The sequence below is a fragment of the Arachis ipaensis genome, chromosome B06 (assembly GCF_000816755.2).
Source record: "Arachis ipaensis cultivar K30076 chromosome B06, Araip1.1, whole genome shotgun sequence".
Lineage (NCBI taxonomy): Eukaryota > Viridiplantae > Streptophyta > Magnoliopsida > Fabales > Fabaceae > Arachis > Arachis ipaensis.
The window spans coordinates 77,613,850-77,619,581 of NC_029790.2; the positions used below are offsets into that span (position 1 = coordinate 77,613,850).

At 32.5% G+C, this 5,732-nt stretch overlaps 1 long non-coding RNA gene across 1 annotated transcript; it reads left to right on the forward strand.

The window, feature by feature from the left end:
- Positions 2,122-4,003, forward strand: LOC107648235. Its single transcript, XR_002348872.1, has 2 exons — positions 2,122-2,385; positions 3,627-4,003. It is a non-coding gene; the product is annotated as an uncharacterized LOC107648235 (long non-coding RNA).

Below are 5,732 nucleotides of genomic sequence, written 5' to 3' on the forward strand. Positions count from 1 at the left end.
TGAGACTCAGATCAATCGAGAGACCTCAAAGATGAGAAAAACTATTACAGAGGTGTCTAATTTGCACAGGGTTAAGTACGTTACTAATCTTATTGTTTTTATTGAAAATTTGGTAGCAAATTTTTCATGCTTGTTATGATGTTGGAACTTGAGAATTTGATTTAGATGAAAAGTTGGCAGATAAGCATTCAACATGAATTCCTGCTAACGTACATTTACCTTTATAAATTATAACAAAACAGGTCCATCCATTTTGTGTGCCTTGAATGCTTTTCTGTATTCATGTTTTCTCTTTTAGGACGTTAAATTTTCATGTTAACAATGTGACACCCTAATGTACATGCTATGGAAGATTAAATACTTTGTACAGTTTAGCCTACTTATCATCAGGTAAATCCTATGGATGTTTCTAATCGACAAGTCTCAACCATAAAGTCTGAAAGTAATAGGTTTAATAAATGAGATAGTTAGCAAAAAGATTGCAAGTTCTTTGTGCTTCTGTTGCGTCTTCCTGTCTTAGCAATTCAGCATGTGTTGACGTCACACACTGCTTGTGTTCATATTTTTTTGCTCAATGCGTGATTTTGATCTTTATCCAATAGATACGATTCTTTGTGCTGATGTTGTGGATGATTGCTCAATCTAATCCTTGTGTTATGTGGATGTCTAATCGTTCCTTGCTATCTTCTGTAGATGAGCCAGGCAAACAAGTTAGGAGTGCTATCAGGATTAAAAATACCATTAAATCCTATGTAGCTTTCAAGGTAGAGTGAATATCTAAAACTATTTATTTATTCCCCTCTTTTAGCATTTCCTTTTCCCCATTTCTAGTTTTTGTTACTATTGAGTTACTTTGGCTTTGAACTCAATTGCGTATTCTTTGTTTCTTACTTACTTTGTAATAGTTTGCAGGAGAACAATTCGATACCACTATATTAATTGATTATTGATATATGTTATGATTTTAAATCAATAGGATAACTTAGCTATACATCTTGACAAGATTCCTTTTTTTTATTATTATTTCATATGTATATGCAGTTTCAAACGACTGCACCTAAAAGCTGTTTCATGAGTCCACCTGGGGCTATCCTCGCACTGGGTGAGAGTATCATAGCAACTGGTAATGATCAATATATTATTTCTCTGTATTTTCCTTTTTATGTGTAATAGAAGATTGTTGGAAATACAAGGCCAAGTTACCTTACCATTTATGTTTTACTTGATAGTGTTTAGGTGCTTCTCTATGTTTTTATCTTGTATTTTGACATAAACCTCATTATGGAACTTTATGAGTGTAAAAGCATAAAAAAAATTCAAGTATATTTGTTATGAAGATTTTGGTGAAAATTGTGTTTTGTAGTGATTGTTTGACAATTGATACTTATGTAAATTTAATAACTTTGCTCACTAAGTTGTGATTGAATTGTGATTAATTAGCCCAAGTTTATATATTGAATTTGTAATTCTTGATAATTTGCATTCTTGATTGGCTAGTTTTGAACTTTGAGAATAGATTCTTAAAGAATTAGTTAATTTTAACTTGTAAGTTCTAACTTAATTTTTACTCGGATGAGATAATGTTATGTGTTATTTTTTAATTTTGGTTTTCATTGTTTATATTTGCAGGGGTACAAAATTGATGCCAACATGCTAGACTTTATATTGACTGAAATATGCTAGAAGAGTCAAGAATTATAAATTCTATATGATAAAATTTTATGTTAAGAAAAAGTTGTGTTTAGTTGAATTTGTAGACACTACAAAAAATATTGTAATTATCGATGCCAAAAGTCGACGGTTAGATTTAATGTCGATATTTTTCGATAGTTTTTCGTCGATACAATAAAAAAATAATTCAGAAATAAAAATATTAAAATCGATGATAAAGTCATCTATTTTTTTGGCGACTTTAATATTATCGTCGTAACGTCGACTGTAAATAGGGTGAAAATGCTTTTTCTTTAAAATCGACAAATACTTCGTCTATTTTAATATTTATAATATCGACGGCCCCTATTGTCGATAAATTTAAATGATAGAGATTCTTTGCAAAAATTAAATGAATGGTGTTAGATCTATTATATAAAATCGACGGTCAGGATGTTAATTTATTTTTTAACTAAAATCGACTACTTTTCTGTCGATTTTTATCAACAATAAATTACCCCCGCTCTTATTCCCCGCCTCACTCGTTTCCCCCTAATTCACAGGTTACATTTTACCCCAATTTCTGCTTTCTCCATTTCACCTCAGAAGCTTGTCCTCAACATCTCCGTTGGCGAGAGTGGCGATCGTCTCACCAAAATGATGGGAGACGTTTGATGGATAAATTAAAGTTCAGAAGCTCCATCCCTCGATAGATAAATCGTCTTGCTCGAATTGGTAAGTGAAGTTGTTGCTGTTTCTTGCATGTCAATCTAGACTTTGCTATATGCAATTTTATTGTTACGAATCCTAAATGTTAAGATCAGTTTAATTACATTGGGAATAATATAGACATAGATATACATAATTAATTGCATTGAAGAAACATGAAACATTTATCTAACATTCCAACGAGTTAAGATCGATCACAAAAGATAGATGTTGTTTTGACATTGATGACCATGTTGTTACTGTGTTTTCAGTCTAGTATTATGTATTTGCTAGATCTTGCTTCCTGTGCTTGTAGGGCTCTTTCATTCCCAAGTATAACCACTTCTTTGGATTGATTTTATTGAGATGAACTGTTTGATCCTTGTTTTCGTTGAAGATGCTTCAATATTCAATTTCTAATTTTTGCTCATTGTAATCACATTTTTTTTTTGCAAAGGTGAAGCATATGCAGGGTCGATATGTGTGTTGTTTTTTCTGGCCTAGTGCCTGCTCTTTTTCTAATGAACCAAAGTAAAATGCGACCATGCTCTGCTGCATTTCTTTGGAGGGAAAAAAAATCTGACTTCCATTTTAGTATTTTAAGAACAATTATTTTTATTAGTATTGTTACTTTCTATTATCCTTGTCACATTAATTTAATTAAAGTACATTCCTTGCGACTAATGTTATTGTAGGCTGAATGAGAAATTGACAATGTACCATCAACTGTTTTTGTATTGTGACATGATTTTCTTGGCAAATTGATTTACCAGTAACCAAGTTATTTGAACTTGAGAATTGAGATAACATCGCACATTCCATTTCTATCAAGAGTCCCAATACCCCTTTTTTTCTCATAGAGTCCCAAACTCCCAATATTCAAGTTTAGAGGTTGTGGTTTATTGTACAGTAGCTGAAGAGGGTCTATCATCATTCTAGAAGTTGAAATATTTCTAAGGACTAATTAGAGTTAAGAGAAATGTAAGGTTAATAACAACTATTTTCTTTTCCATTTTCAGGTCCCTACAAATCAAAGTATTCTAGATTTGGAGATGGAAACCAAATTAGGATGGTGTGCTATTATTTTAGTGGACGTGCAATCAGTTATTTTAATGAACGTGCAATCAGTTATTTTGTTTAGTTATATGTGTACTATTTTTTGCTGTGTTATTTGCAGATTAATCTAGTGGGATATTGTTCTTACCTATCTTTAGTGTTTTATGCTTGTACTGAAGTGTTGACTTTTAACAAATACTTTGTGAATTCAGTTAGGAAACATCAAGCAAACTCTCATGCAAAAAAGGGATGGGAACAATTTAGTGATGCTGTTATCAAAACAATCTCACAGAAAAGGGAAGGTGTTGTCTTTCTGTTGTGGGGCAACTATGCTCGGGAGAAATCTAGGTACTACCTCTATTGTATAACACACTAAAAGCTTACAAGCTTTAGAAACTAAATGTAGAGTCGGCATCCTGGGTTTATGTAGTTAGCTTGATCAGAAAAGATTAAACTTCAAGTATTTATTGTCTCTTTTTCAGAAATAGATGACAAGCATGTTTTTTATGCAAATGTACATCTATAATGTATAAAATTATAAGCTGCTCCCAGAAGAGTTTCTATAAACTAATTTGGACTATTTTCTTTCCTTGCTTGGAAGATAATTTCTGCAAAATTTGTTGATGAGCTTGTATTGAGTGCATACTCAGGTTAATTGATGCAACAAAACATCATATACTTCAAGCTGCACTTCCTTCTGGTTTGTCTGCAAATAAAGGCTTATTTGGGTGCAGGTAAGGTTGTTTTGAAGTATAATTTAATTGTGTTAATTTGGTAAATAATGAGCGCAAGAAGAACTTCTGAATTGGTAAATAATATACACAATACTACTGCTCTATAATAGGACCTGCAGAGTTCTAAAGTGGAAGTTGTAAGTGTTAGCATCATGCTTGGTTGATTAAGTGGAGAGTGCAAATATATTTAGTCATCACAGTCTAAAATACAAACATTCTTTTAATCTCTTTCATCAACTTGGCATTATTGTATTAAAAAACATTTTTCACTTTTCTCCTACTCCACCACTGGTTTTCATTATTCATCTTCATGGCAAGTGATCTGAAATAGCTGTTTCACATTCTGTTCCGCTGACACATTGAGCCATATCTTGGTTTCCACTTAAATGAATAGAGACGTAGATCTCATATATTACTAAAAAAATATTTTGAAAACCACGTTAATCAGTTATCTATTTATCATCCCCCTAAACCAGTTTTCATGCTTACTTTCTATCTTGTGTATTCTGAATCCATCTGAGCAGGCACTTCTCTCGCACAAACCAGCTTCTGGAGAAAAGGGGAATAGATCCCATAGATTGGAAACTATAATATGTAGTGTTTGAACTTTGAAGCCCAAAGCTTTGTTCCTTTTCATCAAAACCTTTTTGAAGTTTAGTTTAAGTTCTTGGGTCTTGTAAGCGAGTAGTTCTCTTCACCTTATTTCAGTATTTTTATATGTAAAGTTTCATAATTAGCACACATAATGGAAAAAAGTTTGGAAGTTGTTTTGTTATTTAATTTTACGTGTATTTCAGTATTTTTATATGTATAGTTTTCTTCTTGTGAATCAATATTATTAGGCATCATATTGATACATAATAATAGAATATTCTTCAAAAATTTATTTGCCTCATTTTTTAATCTTTAGTATAAATTTTATTTTTATATTTAAAAATTTATTGGTATTAATTGTCTACTATTTTCAAATAAAAAAATGAATAAAAAATATAGCTATTAAAATCGACGACAATGTTGTCGCTTTTTAATTTAAAATAGACAAAAAATCAACGACATTCTTATCACTTTTTAAATTTAAAATAGACAAAAAAATAGATGATGACTTTGTTGATACTTTAATAATTGTTCATACCCTGGGTCGAGCTACCCGACCTGGGATGATTGGCGACAAAAGTGACCGACCTCTTCAGGTCAGACTATCCGACCTCTTCTCAAAGAGGTCGGTCAAATCGACAGGAAGCCCAAATAAAGGGCCCAAATAGAGGAACACGACCCAAATCCACAGGCCGTCCAAGCCTATAGAGATAAAGGCGATTCCCTTGAAGATAAGCTGACCTCAACTCAAAGATAAAGATAAGATAAGATAACTAACTTATCTTATCTAAAAAGGTCACTCTACAACCACTATAAATACACTGGAGCACCCAGGTATAACTCATACTCTGATTCTACAATAAACCTGCTTAATGCCCATGCTAACTTAAGCATCGGAGTCTCTTGCAGGTACCCCCACCCTCCGGTGACCAAGGATCAGAAGTGAAGCCAGTCCAACCAGTCGGACATAACAGCTCCGGCCGCCACCAG